Below are 15852 nucleotides of genomic sequence, written 5' to 3' on the forward strand. Positions count from 1 at the left end.
AAAATTATGTGATGCTGATACGGAGTCATTAATACTTCAAGGTTATGTTGTTACCAGATGTCCAAATTTACGATATTGCGTTTTACATCGTTTTACAATTTCAATATAACCTTCTGGTGGGGCCATCTTTTGTCAAACGGCGGAAACTTATTTATACTGCTAATATATATATATATATATACATACGTACATATAAATTATAAATTAAATTATATATATATATATATGTATATATATAACTAATTTAATTTAAGATATTACATGTGAGGTTGTGATTGGTATGTACGACATACGTGTGGAATATAACAACGTCTTCCGACTGATTGTGAATGCAACCTAATGAGCGTGCGATCGAGGGAACGAAGATACGAGAGAGTTTCAAACACTAATCTTTATATTAGCTTATTACAGATTGAAAAATCCTTTTGCACAATGAAAGTACTTATAATAACGAAGACCGGAAGACAAAGGAATAGAGCCCGATTTTGCATTTAGGTTCTTGAAAAATTGTAATAAATGGAAATATAGGCTCGTGCTGCACCGCGGGATGCACTTTCATTCAACATTTTTATTCGATGTTTATTTAAACCTTTTTTCCAAAAAGGCGCTTTGTATGAGCATGCGGACGTTTCTCCTGATTACAAATATCATACGGGTTACGTGAAAAGTTCGCGGAGCGGCATCTATAAATAAACGGTAGAATTATAAATTGTAGTCGGTTATATAGAATCACTCTTCACATGAACCTAGGTTAAGTTTCATTTTCATCTGTCAATTCCTTCTGTGTTTAAAAGCCAATTGAAGTTGACGTGTCAGTATATTTATTTGCAATGGAAAATTTGAAACAGCGTGCAGTGATTGAGTTCTTTGTTAAAAAAGGTTTAAAGGCAATGTAAATTCATTCCGAGATGGTAAATGTGTTAGGGGAATCTGCTCCTTCAAAAACAATGGTTTGTAAATAGACACTTGAGTTTCAACGTGGTCGTACAAGCATTGAAGATGATCCACGCAGTGGACGTCCAAAAAGCGCATCAACACCAGAAATCATTGAGCAAATACATATTATTGTTTCTGAAGATCCAAGTGTGGCTACGCGGGAAATTGCTCATATCATAGGTATTTCAAATGAACGGGTACGGCATATTTTGCATAAAGAATTACAAATGGTTGGAATGGAAAAAGGTGTTTGGAAAAGTGGTGCCGCATACGTTAACAATTCAATAAAGACTCGCTCGAAAGCAAATTTCTCAGCGTCATTTGGATCGTTTTAAGAGGAATAAAACCGATTTTGTGCGTTGTTTTATAACTATGGATGAGACTGGGATCTATCACCATGATCCTAAATTGAAACTGGAACGTTTACAATGGACTGAAGCTGAATGTTCAGCTGCAAAGCAAACAAAGCATGAAAGATCGGCGAAAAAGGTTTTGGCATCAGTTTTTTGGGATGCTAAAAGGATATTGTTAATTGATTATTTTGAAAAAGGTAAAACAATTAACTGAATATTATTGTAACCTTCTGGATCAATTGGACGCAAAAATTCATGAGAAAAAACCTGGTTTGCAGCACAAACAAATTATTTTTCACCAAGACAACCACCTGCTCACACAAGTGTTTTGTCAATGTCTAAATTCAATGAATTGGAATACAAATTGCTTGATCATCCACCGTATTCGCCAGATTTGGCACCTAGCGACTTCTATCTGTTCCGAAACCTGAAACAATTCCTCCGTGGAAAGCATTTTTTGTCGAATGAAGATGCTATAGCAGCTGTAGAGGCATATTTCGCAGACCTTCCAGAAACACACTTGGAATAAAATTATTGGAGAGCCATTGGGCCAAGTGTATTGATGTTAATGAAGACTATATTGAAGAATAAAATCATTTTTTGAATTAGGTATCTTTTATTTCAGTTTCGCTCCGCGAACTTTTCACGCAACCTACACATATAAGGTGATTCTCTTCGTATTTTGTTCATAATTTGCAATATAATTTTGCCTAGTTCACGAGTCTCCTCGAGAGGTCTCTAGTATGGCTCCTGTAGACCCTTAAGTACAGAGTAATAGGAAAGAAATAATATTAGATGTACAAATGAATAATCCAAATTATTTTAAGCAGTTATGAAATCAATTTTAAATTGAATAGAATTTCCCGCTCTTTTGTGATTATGCAATGTTGACATATAGCTATTAAAAAGAACATATAGTTTGGTGAAAGGCCCAACATAACCTTCAAAGGTATTCAGTTCAGTGCAGTCAAAAATGGCAACAGATAAGGTGCATATCCGACACTGCATTCTTTACAAATTCCAACAAGGAGAAAATGCTGCAAGAGCGTACGAATCGATTTGTTCCTTTCTCGGCGAAGATGTTGTATCGTACGATATGTGCGCATTTTGGTTTAAGCGGTTTAAAAGCGGTAATTTCAGTCTAATCGACAAACAACGCCCTGGAGGCCCTCCGAAGTGCGATAATGATGATTTGGAACAACTGCTCGCTGAGAATTCGGCACAAACACAAAAAGAGCTTGCAGAATAGTTGGGAGTAACGCAGCAAACGATTTCCAAGCGCCTACATGAGATGAGAAAGATCCAGAAAGAAGGAAAATGGGTGCCTAACCGCATGAGCTCACTGAAACCAATAAAAATCAACAAGTGGCAGCATGTCTTTCTCTTCTCAATAAGCAGCGTCGAAAGTCTTTCTTGTGGAAAACCGTTATGGGCGGTGAGTAATGGATAATCTGTGACAATCCGAAACGCAGAAAGTCATGGGTAAATCCCGGCGAATTCACGAAGTAGGTGATTCACCTACCTATCCACGAGGAGAATTCACCTCGTGAATTCCTACTGATACTCAGTAGGTAGGACCGGTTACCCTTCTCCTCTTCTTCTTCTTCCTCCTCTTCTCCTCCCTCCTGCCCTTCTCCTCTTCTTCCTCCGCCGATGTGGATGTAGTCGTCGTTGATCCCCCCGCTGCTTCCGCGTAGGAGAGCTTCCTCCCTCTGGGTAGCAAGGAGGGAGGCAGAACAGGGGCCGAGGAGATGGAGGCCTTTATGGCCTCCAGTTCCTCCCTCAGCCTCCTATTCTCCACCCTTAATTTGCGGAGCTCAAACCGGAGCTCCTCCGCCTCTTTCCTCGTCTCCGAGGCTTCCTCCCCCCTACTATCGCGCTCAGCCGTCCTCGCCAGTAGGGTGGCCATAACGGCCTCGGAAGTGGCCACTGCACGGTTCAGCAGTCCCACGAAGGTCCCTTTCAAAGTTCGGGACCTTCGTGAGACTAGCCGAACCGCACCCAGCGCTCGGCCCACTTCCAAGGCCAGTTCGGCCACTCCAGCCTCCCTCAAGAAGTTGATGGTGGCGTTATCCCTATGAACCTCCTTGACCGGGCGCTTATCCTCAAGGGACCTAAGTATGCCCGTGTCGAGGAGTATCCTGATATCCTCCTCTAGCCTCTTGTTTTCCTCCTCCTTCTTCCTCTCCATCTCTGCTTCCTTTTTCTTTTTTACCCCGCCGGTGGTGGGTAGTCTTCCCGGCCCCCTTCTTGCGGGTTCCAGGGCGGGAGTTTCTCCGGAGGAGCTGCCGCTGGTGTTGGCCCGCGTCCTCTTTCTCCCAATGTCCCTGCCGGTGCTCGGCCCAACCTCTGGTCCCAGTGTGGTCTTCACGGGGCGCAGGATCTCCACCCTGCTGCCCTGCGGGAGTCGGATGTCCGAGCGGACAACCGGGCCAGCGATCCGTCCCGATGCCCCCGCTGTCCCAGCGGTCCCCTCCTTTGCCCTCTGACTCTGCTTAAAGCAGAGAGGACCTGGTTTATTGGTCCCAGGTGGCGGGGTTTTACCCCCGGACACCTGGGACATCCCCCCCTCGTTGGGTGGCCGCCCGCATTATCCTAACCGGCGGGCTCACTGCACCATCCCCGCGGTCAGGGAGGTACTGTGTTGAGGACGGTGGTCGGTCCTCAGTTATGGGTGGCACTCCAGGGGCTAACCCCCTGGAGTCCACCGGCTCATCCTCCCCGGGGTCAGGGGAGGAGGCTTCCGCCTGGCGGATTCTCTCCACCTCTTGCAAACCCCCCCTCCCTACTGAAAAATCACCCACGAGGGGTGGTCGATCCATGGACGGGCTGCTACGCCCGTCCGTTAGGATCGTTGAGCCCAAGGGCTCAGAGCCCGAGAGCTCGGAAATTTGTCTTTTTTTAAACTGAAAATCCATTTTGAGTCCCACGAGAACGGCGGGAAGTGGGCGTCGACCCCGAGTAGAGCCCTCGCATTACCCGGGGTAAGGCTAGCGTGTCCCCTGGGTTCGCCAGGTGCCCAGGGTGAGGAACCATTAACGACAGGTCACGCACCTGCCATTTATCCCATAAGCGTGGCATGCCTCAATCGTAGGATTACGTGGTGTTTTATAGAGGACCCGCCTCGCGGTCCGGCCAATTAAGGCAAGACCCCCGGCCCCAGAGACATGACCTAGGGTTACGGTGTGGTAGGCTAGGGTCTGTCGGGGATGCCTGTGCCCCCTGTACCAGAGTGCCGAAGCACCCTGGCCCCTCGCAATTGTGTTAGGCTATACGTCCTGACAAGTACGGGTTTGCAATCAGGGTTTTCCTTCCCCTAGAACGATTGCCTTCACCCGGCTCACGAGCCCGTTCTGCCCGCGCTGTACGGTCCTTTGGATCGTACCAGTACGGTCCGCCGGTCCCTTATGAAACTCGGAAGCAGCTGCCCCTCCGAGAGTGAATAAGGACGTTCTTAGTCTGACCTCTCAGTACAGATCTCTCCGGCATGGTTGAACCTGCCAGGGGTCGAAACCCCCGCCGGCACAGCTCTGTACATCATTAAGGCACACAAGCACCCCCACCACGTCAAGGTGGCGCCCATGAGGGGGTACGACTTCTACCTCCACGATGTGTACACAAAGAGTGGTTTACTATACCATAGTGGTCCTGTTATTGAAAATAACATATTCCTATGTTTTGACTGAACAAAATCACTTAATTCCAAAACAATGGGCATTAGAAGGCATGCCCTTTTCATCAATTATTTTTGCAATGTCGGAATATTTGCCGGCTGGACCATGCAAGGAAGATACACGGAGATTTTTGCATGACCTACTTAAAGGTTCTCTTTGGGCTACGCAAAGTAAGTTTATGTAAATTATAATATGTTTCGCAAATTAAAACTCTAGAAAAATGCAATGGTATTTGATATTAAATGTATGTATTGATATTTATATAATACGATAATGTAAGAAACAAATCTGACAAGAAAAAGATACTTCACGCGAAACAATGTTTGAAACAAAAGTTATAGGGTTCAATGTAGCCATGATCAATAGTACTATTTCTAATTTTTGGTATTATTTTTTAAACTATACGTCAATTACCTTTGTTTGTAAAATAATGTGTGGAGAGTACCAATATCAATATTAAAACTAAATTAAAACATGAAAATTTATTTAATTCATACAAGTTCTAATAAATCAATTTACTTTAGTATCCCGAGTACTCAACTTGTGCATATTATTGACATAAGACCGTGAAATACTAATGCGTAAATATTTTGTAAAATACAATTTAAAAATCGTATTCCCCGATAGCGAAATCTAGCAGATATTACGCTGTGTCTGCTAAAAATTTTGTCAACAAATTAGCAACAAAATGTTTATCAGCAATGCTCATCTGCTAGTAAAGTATGACACATTAACGGCAGAAATTCAGTCAGGATCTGACATTCTGTAATTTAAAAGTATTTAAAGTATTCCATTTAAAGTATTTAAATGGAATGTATTGCAAACATGCTCGATTTCTATCTCGCCTATCTGCTAACAAGTTATATTAGAACACACTATGTCAGCACACGATTTTCATATAGACACAGATGATTATTGATTTGCCATATTATTCTGACCGTATCTACTGCCAACCTGACGTCAAAATTTCTAACATTTTACTTATTAAATTGATATTGATATATTTTGCATTCTACATGTGTGTGTGTGTGTGTGTGTGTGTGTATGTTCACACATATCTTTCGATATTCTGTTAAATTCTATTTCAGTGTTCGATTCTTCTACAAAATATCCGGATGGTATATTCTACGGACATACAAGACATCTAGGAAATTTTGATGAGTGTTATAACATACAAGTTAATATCACAGAAGAGGGTACTGATGTTCATGAAATTAATGTAAAATATTGCTTAATCGATATTATATATAAGAAGAAGCAAACTACATCAGTCCAACAAAAATCATCAGAAACACAATACATGAACTGTTCGGAACTAGCCCGAACATATGATAGCTCCGGAGAGCTGGCTGGAAGTACGGGATCGCAGAGCAACGTCCGCCTGCGTCTAGGCTCGCTCGAGTCCGCTCGGTGACCGACCGGTCGTCCTGATCAAAGGCCGAGGCCTCGTAAGGCGACCACGGACCCGGTTGATCAAGCAACGTCGCGCGCCGACTGGGCCATGCCCAGGGACGGCGGCGAGAACAAGAGAGAAGAAGCACGCGCACGTGCCGACGTAAAGTGACACGCAGTGTAAAACGCAATGGACGCAAGAAACGCAGTAGTAACGCAGAAGAGAATAACGCAGAAGAACGACGCAGAAGAACATAAACGTAGCTATATACAAGCGAAACAACGTCGCTTACGCAAGTCCCGCAGGACACACGTCCGTGACGTCAACGGTGCGCGGCACCCGAAGCACGCCAAGGACGTGTAACGAAACGACCTCCGTCGTTCGGATGGCCTGCCCTTCCGGACGTAACGGCCAATAGCCAGCCACGGTCCCGAGGACGCGTGGAAATGGAGCTCCGAGCTTGCAGGACGACCAAGTCACTCCTGCGAGAAAGCCAAGTTCCCAATGGACACTTGGACGAAGGAGCGCGAACGCTCTAGGACTGCGACCGAGCCGCTCCAAAACCGCCAAGGCCCCCCTACGGACACTTGGGCAATAAGGGAGCTCGAAAGCTCCGAGGAGACGGTCGAGTCGCTCCTAAGATCACGGCAACACCGTGAGTCCGAGATCACAACGAGATTCGAACCATTAGCCTCAAAAACCCAGCAGGGTGTATCGGCGCCACCTTCAAACTCAGCAGAGTCTATAGAGCAGTGGTTCGAATCTGAACGAAAGACCGATCGCCCTAGGAAGCCTAGAAAGCGCGTCGGTAATCACCAGTACACGATGCACTAACGCGTAGCACTACTTGCTACCTAAAACTGGCCAGGCAGAAGACAAGGCAAGGCAAGGACCAGGCATCGCGCGCCTGGTTATATATCCGGGCGGTCGAATCTTGCCCGCGGGCAGCGGAATCGCGAGTCGCGCCGTGTAGCGGCCGTGGTTGGACCTAGTGGGGGTCCCGCGCGCTCGCTCGCGAGAACCCGCGTCCCCCGCCGCTAGCGAGAACGCCCCGGAAATCAGGCCGCCCGCCCTGCAGCGTTGACTCGCACCGACTTTCCGTACGGCATCACGTGCCGTACGGAACATGAACAATTCCTTAGACTTAACCAATTCTTTTTGGAAAGTATTAAAAGTATGTTTGTAACGTTCAACAAATTTTATAATAAAGAAATTCAAGTTGCGCGGAGATTCACCTGATGAAACAACATTATTGTAGGATACTTATATAATTACTTCAGTATATTGACATAATGTAATTATAAATTACACACTTTAAGAATAATTATTATATTCAAATTTTAATATGATTTGAAAATATTACATATATTTTAAATTATTCAGATGATGTAAGATGTGTGGATGATGCAAGAATCATAAAATAAAAAAAAAATTATAAAAGATTATATTGATCATAAAAGATTATATTGGTAACATACATAGTGGCCTATTATGATATTCAAATTAAATATCTGAATTTAAAACGTGTAAATTAAAATATTCGCGAAACATCTAACGGAAGAGATTTAATGTAATGATATTTATATAATACGATAATGTAAGAAACAAATCTGACAAGAAAAAGATACTTTACGTGAAACAATGTTTGAAACAAAAGTTATAGGGTTCAATGCAGCCATGATCAATAATACTATTAGGTCAATCGGAAAGTTCCGTCCGTTTTCTTGCAAAACGTATGGCTTTATTCAAGAAACAAAATGAAAAAGTCCATCAATCAAAATATTGTTCATCATTAGCGATGACTTTTTCCCATCTTTCGGTCAGCAAGCGAATTCCGCGGCGAAAGAATTACTCATCTTTGGAGGCTATCCAGTCAGAGATCCATTTTTCGACGTTTTCATAAGAATTGAAGCATTTCTCAGCAAGTGCGTGTGCCATAGACCGAAACAAGTGGTAGTCGGAAGGGGCATAGTCTGGTGAATAAGACGCATGGGGTAACACTTGCCAACGAAGTGCTTCTAACGTCTCCTTGACAGATTTTGTGACGTGAGGTCAAGCGTTATCATGAAGCAAAATCACTTTATGCTGTCTCGTTTCATATTCTCGTCGTTTTCCGTGCAATGCTTAGCTCAAACGGATCATTTGTTCTCTGTAGAGTCCCCTGTGACTGTTTGACCACTTTTTAACAGCTCATGGTACATGAGGGCACACCCTTCTGATCCCACCAGATACAGAGCGTTGCCTTCTTTCCGTGGATATTCCGCTTTGGCGTCGATGTTGAGAGTTGGCCGAGATTGCAAATAGTTTTTCGACGTTTGGATTTGTCAAAATAAATCCATTTTTCATCCCCAGTGACGATGTTGTTACGTCCTAGAAGAGGAGCGCAACTTTCCGTTCGCGAGTAAGGCGAACCTCGTTCGTAACCGCGTGCCAGTGAACGGGTCAGGGACCCGACGGGTCCCTTTACTCGGACACCGACGTATGACGAGTGGTCCGTTTTTCGGTCAAGGACGCGAGTCCCTTCACCGGGGATAGGACCATGAGTTAACTGTTGGAAGGTGGGGTGATTTTGAAATTAATTGGTGATAATAACTATTAACAGATTTATTAAAATAAAGATGACAAAATGATATAACGGCACGGTTTGAATTAACAAATTTATTAATAATAGGATATAACGGTGCGGATTGAACTTTTACAGGTTTATTAAGATGAATAGCGACCCAAAATGATGTAATTGAATGGTTTGAACATGACAATTATACTTACAAGGGACATTCGGCAACGCGGAAATTCAAAAAAATCTGAAACTCTGCATAATTGTAGAGCAGATATACCTAATAACAAAACAATTTTTCGTTGGTGCCCAAAAACGGTTTTAAGGGTGGAAACAACCCCTTGAACAAAGTTGATTTTTGTCTTTCTAAGCGAATATTATCGAAACTATTAAAGATATGAAAAAATGTTTTAGACAAAAGTTTTATGGTTTTAAAAGTACTTTATTATGCTATATTTAGATTTTTTAAAAATGTAAAATTGTGTATAAAATACCCCCCCTCCTTCTCTTTTTTCAAATTGTTAAAATCAATTGTCCAACCAAAATAAAGCTTATTTTATGACAAATTCAACCATATATAATAACATTATGTTTGGAAAAGGCAATATTGAAAAAAAAATTAAAAATGCTCTTATATATATGCTACGCGTACCAAACTTATGGGTTCGCTGCTTGACGATGGCATTTCTTTCTCCCTCATAATTACTGACTGTAAAAGGTAAGGAAGGAATAAAAACAGGTAATCTAAGAAAAGAATAAAGTTGATGTTAAGAAGTAAGTTGAAGAAGAACAGCATGATAAGGAGGACGCAGAGAGAGTGTATATAACCCTAATATAGATAATCTTTTAAATTCAATTGTAAAGAACAAATAAGGAAATGAATGATATGAAGAAAAAAGGAGAACACACACGGATTTAATAATGAAAAATATAATTTATAAATTTATTCAGTGTACATTTGTGTGTATGTGTTTTGCTTCATTCAGTATATAGGTTTTATTAATTAAGTAGTCGATATAGATATTCGAGTGAAAGATATCTTATATTTTGGTATGGATTATAATATATACAAATTTTACAGGAATTGAGGACAGTAAAATATTATTTATTCTATATAATTATTGCAATAATGATATTGCTCAAAGAAATGTTCAAAACAAAAATATTGCTTGCACCATGCACAACGTATAAAAGCCATTTTATCACAAATGCTACATTTTGGTATACGTTTTTCTTCTTTAAAATAACAATAATCGATTGGATTATGAAATTTTTCAGGCCGTGTTGATAAATAACCACTTTTATACCAGCTATATCTAAATAAATTTCGAAATCTTGGAGAAGACAGTTGATTGTGTGTTAAAGATTGCAATTTTATTATGTTATTACGTAAATGTAAATTTATGTCATAATTATTTATAATAACACTATCAGAAAAGCTTCGAACAAAATTTTTCCAGATTCTGAAACCAAAAACATCTAATGGCTGTATAAAAGCAGTTGTTTTTTTTGGTATTGTTAGAATATTTACATGTTTATCTTTTGGTACAAGTTCTTCCAATTGGTTCGGGCAATGTCCTGTCCATGAATCAAGCAGTAGTATACTTTTCTCTCCAGTGTTTGGTAGATACACTTCTTGGAACCAATTTTTGAAATGTTCAGTTGTCAATTTCCCTGATTTTGAAGCCGCAATGTAAATATTCACTGGTCTAAAAAGAGTTTGTTCTACTTGTGGTCCAGAAACACCAGTAGATTCTTTTAATACTATATACAAAGGCGAAAGGAGATGTCCATCTGCAGATATAATAGGCATAATGGTGTAGCTATGAGTCATAGCAGATAAAGATTGGATAGTAGCTCCAACTGTCTTCACTCCTACATTAGCTAATGTTCTTCCTGCATGTATTTCTAAATTAAAGCCACTTTCGTCCGCATTATAAGTTGATTCAGCACCGATTACATTAATATGTGGCTTTACTGTATTTACAAATTCCTCAGCGTTTTGACGTATAGTTAGATCAGTTAAATGAGAAGACGCGTTTTAAATGCAGTTATTTTACGTGATGTAATACGATGTGCCTTTTTAAAATTCCATATCCACCAATTTCCTGCTTTAAATGAAGAAAAATCCACTTGTTCCTTTGCTTCTAGTGCCCATTTTCGCAGATTTATATCATGAATAATAAGTCCTCTATTAACAGCTTCTTGGAATTTTATAAGAACATATTCAGCAATAACTACAAGTTTGTCTGTATTTGAACCCCCACGCATTACATGTTCTTGCCATCTGTGCAATTGTTGAATAGATTTTACCTAGAAGAAAACAAATCTCAATATTAAACAATTCGAATTCAAAAATAAAAGAAGTTATATACGAATTAAATGTTCACGAAACATCAAATTGTAAAACTTAAAATAAAAAACAACGCGACTCTAACTATATAATTTACAGCTTTGGTCATAAGTATAAAGCATCTCTAACTCATTGTATTTTCCTAGAAATCAATGCATATACTCATAGTAAATATATAATCTCTTTACAATAAATATTATATTAATATTTTATAATATAATGTGTATATTATATTTATGTATATTATATTTATATTATAATTTATATTATATTAATATTATATTATATTACAATAAATATTGTAAAATAAATATTATTTTCCACATATTCTTATATTATATTTTTTTATTATATTATTTTTCCATATACTCGTATACTATATTATGTTCTCCATATATTCATACAGTATATTTTTGTTACACAATTTAAATAAATTTTTTGGGATGCTTTATACTTATAGTCAAAGCTGTATGTACAATGACCGACAATAATGCGTTCCGCGAGAGGGGAAATAGAGTTCTCTCTGTCGCGGAACGAATCACTGCCGGTCACTGTACACCGTAAAAGCCTCAAGTATTTTACTATATATTATTCTTCTTATTTTTTAATTAAACTTTACTTTTCTAAAACGATGTTGTACAGAAGTAAGAGATAAATGTCCTTTCTTTCCACTCTTCCAAAATTCGATTGCCTTTTTCTTATAATTTAAGTTTACATTTCCACCTTCATCATCCACAGTGCAAACTTCATTTCCATAATTATCTTCTTCAGCATCAATATCGTACACATCTACAAATTGTACGTCATGCGGTTCTGATGGATCGTCAAAATCAAGTCCCCACTCATGTTCGATCGTAATATCGTGATGTATAGCACTCTTTATTAAATCAGTAATTGTATCATGGAGTTCCACCTCTTGATGATTAACAGGAGTTATTGCAATATTTGTGAAATGAAATGTCGCAATTAACAAATTAATAACATTAGCTGGATTTATTACTGACATTATGATACAAATCTTAAGGATATTTTAATTAAACATTTCTCACAGCAATAATAATATACGTACTGCTTCAATAACTGCTTCAATAACACTGAAATGTATTCCAAAATGGACAGCTTTTATATGCAAATGAATGAAGATAACATATGTCAATATAATGAACCTTGATTGCACTGTACTTGATAAAGAGTGCTATTTTGGTCGCACAGTCATAAAACTTGTGACAAGTGTTTTGCATGTTGCCATGATGTACACACACGTGCGCACGTACAAAAACACACATACACACACACACATATTTATTTATATTTACGCGTGTCGTTTAAATTAATGAAAAAGGTAGCCGCAATGTTGGCAAAATAAACGTCTATTACGTGAAATTTTATAATTTATAACATTTTTAAATATTAGTGACTGTATCCTTATCATGCTATTTTTCTCCTACTTACTTCTTAACATCAACTTTATTGCTTTTTTAGATTTTCTATTTTCTTCCTTCCTTATCTTTTACAGTTTGCAATTATGAGGAAGATTTGAGGAAGAAAGAAATGCCATCGTCAAATAGCGAATCCTTAAGTTTGGTACGCGTAGCATACATATAAGAGCATGTTTAATTTTTTTTTCAATATTGCCTTTTCCAAACATAATGTTATTATATATGGTTGAATTTGTCATAAAATAAGCTTTATTTTGGTTGGACAATTGATTTTAACAATTTGAAAAAAGAGAAGGAGGGGGGGTATTTTATACACAATTTTACATTTTAAAAAAATCTAAATATAGCATAATAAAGTACTTTTAAAACCATAAAACTTTTGTCTAAAACATTTTTTCATATCTTTAATAGTTTCGATAATATTCGCTTAGAAAGACAAAAATCAACTTTGTTCAAGGGGTTGTTTCCAACCCAAAAGCCGTTTTTGGGCACCAACGAAAAATTGTTTTGTTATTAAGTATATCTGCTCTACAATTATGCAGAGTTTCAGATTTTTTTGAATTTCCGCGTTGCCGAATGTCCCTTGTCAGACACTTTCTTTGCGATGCAGTTTGCAACGCAGCTATCTGTTCGAAAAAAATTATTTATTAATTCCCACGAGTTAAGTTCTTTTATTAAACTATCGGCTACATTTCAAGCAAAGTATCGATAGCAAAGTTCAATTTATTCAGTTATTAAATATACATGTACAAGTTTGCAAATGAGTTTCATAGAAACTGCTTATAAAAAGGAAAGAAGAAAAAATTGAAATATCACTTGCAGGTAGCATGGATATTATTGTAATCTGCGCTGACTGTGGGAGTGTTAAAAAACGGATTTTTCCACAAGTATCAATTGCCCTCGCTGAAAAAATTAATTATAGGCGGCGCATTCATGAGACCACAGTTGCACGAGGCAGTGATCAAGGCCTTACCGCAGACAGAAGTCTTATTCACTTACGGTGAGAGTAAAAGGCCAAATGCGTATTATTTGTAATTGAAATACAAAGATAAATAAGTACATATCAAGATAACAATTAAAGAATATAAATATTCAAGCGAACGAGAAAACATTAGTCACGCATATGTTTAATAAGTAAGGCATGCGGATGTTGTGAATAATGTTTCTTACGCGATGGTTCTAATATCTTGTATCGATTTTCATTACGGATTGCCGATAATTGCAGGCACGAGTGAGGTCGGCGGAGTTTGCACTCTCCAAAGACAGGGTGATAAGATAGGCTCCAGCGGCTACGTGCTGAGAAACGGCCGATTGAAAGTGATCGCTGTTGATACCGAACCTCTGGGCCCCTATGAAGTTGGCGAACTGCTGTGGAAGTCGCCGTACATAATGACAGGATATTACAATAATCCTCAAGCCTCGAGAAAAACTTTGGATAAAGACGGTGTGTTTTTGCGCGATTATGCGTTGAGAGAAACGACGACAGTTCGTTTTGCACGAACCGGTTTTACTTATTTACATCGGAATCAGATATACATTCGTAATTTTCATTTTGCCTGATCATTAACTCAGAAGCGGAGCGCATTAAAATGCATTTAAGGCTAGCATGAGATATAAAACTTGTATTTTATAATATCTGTTTTGTGATTCTTAACATGAATTTAAAGAAAAATCGACAACACGAACATTTCTCTCAAATTTTTTATTGATGTAAATAAATCAATGTCACTGCTTTTAATATATGTAATGAAATTTATGTAATAAAATTTTTCTCTGTAATAACAAACTTTCTGAATCATATAGTAATGACGCGTATGATGATATGGAATGTTTAATATAAATATTTAATATAACATTTAATATAAATATTAATATGTATTTACATATGTTTTTCTCAGGTTGGGTACACAGCGGCGATCTCGGTTATTACGACAAAGATGGTGAAATATATATATGTGATCGCATTAAGGAAGTGAATCAAAGTCCGAGGATGCTTCGTGTTTCCTACCGAGATTGAAAACATCTTACAGAGTCATCCAGCGGTATGCGAGGTAGCCGTAGTACGTTTGCACAGCGACATCGACGACGAACATCCATTGGCTTTCGTAACGAAAGTCCCCGGTAAGGAGCTACGTGTTCCTATACTACTATTACTAATATCTTTCAGAGGGAAACATTATATCGATATACACTCGAATGGAAGCAAGCGTAGGGCAAGTAACGCGATTGTGTGTAACAGCAATTTTTCTTCTTAATCTTTTTATTGATCATATTTCATTGAGAAGATAAGAAAGTTTAACGAGTGTATAAATAAGAGAAGGTGAGCTATATGAAAAATTATAGTTTGCGGATTTAGATCTCTTAAACAGAGTTGATAAAGTTTGCCTTGCAGGTGACAGCGGATGAACTGATTAAATTAGTGGCGAACAATTTGGAGGATCACAAGCATCTTCGTAGTGGTGTGCAGTTTTTAGACGAGCTTCCGCATACGGATACTGGTAAGATCGCAAGAAAACAACTGTTAGAATTGGCCAAACGCTTCGTGCTCGATGACGTATCGACAGAATATACCAAATAATTAAAAAGACGTAAAAGTAAAGAAAAGAAGCATCTAATATACTTGTAAGTAAAATTAAGATATCAGAATAAAATATCGTTGTTTAAACTTATATTTTTTACAAAAAGAATCATATCGCGAAATTAGATCATGCGCCAATAATTTTTGCAAAAATAACAGTATTGCACTAATATGCATCAATATAAAATATTGCATCAGTTAGAAGTAAAAAAGCTATTAGAAATAATATTTTATGTACAAACATAAAAAACTTGTGAACGTGTATCAAATGTTTTGACTCATTTTTAAACTTTAATAATGAAAAGTTTTGAGAAAATATTTATTCAATAGTAGAAGTATCTATATGTAACATCTTGTCTATACTCCTAGCAATTTTTATTCATTATTGATATTTAATTTAGATATTATATATAAGTTATTAATAATTATTATAAAATATGATACAAATATATAATATTTATTATTGAATATAATACGAGTATCATAAACTTTATAATCCGTAAGATTATTTTGTGTTATAAAGCCTTAATCTCTATTTTCGTTAACATTGTAAATTCAATAATATTTGT

The 15852-nt window shown here is 38.3% G+C and overlaps 1 pseudogene; it reads left to right on the plus strand.

Moving 5' to 3' along the window:
• The first annotated feature begins 4898 nt into the window (after positions 1-4898).
• LOC112588642 (4-coumarate--CoA ligase 1-like) lies at positions 4899-15556 on the plus strand (annotated as a pseudogene).
• The last annotated feature ends 296 nt before the right edge of the window (positions 15557-15852 follow it).

This window comes from Harpegnathos saltator, unplaced genomic scaffold, assembly GCF_003227715.2.
Source record: "Harpegnathos saltator strain DR-91 unplaced genomic scaffold, Hsal_v8.6 scaffold259, whole genome shotgun sequence".
Taxonomy (NCBI): domain Eukaryota; kingdom Metazoa; phylum Arthropoda; class Insecta; order Hymenoptera; family Formicidae; genus Harpegnathos; species Harpegnathos saltator.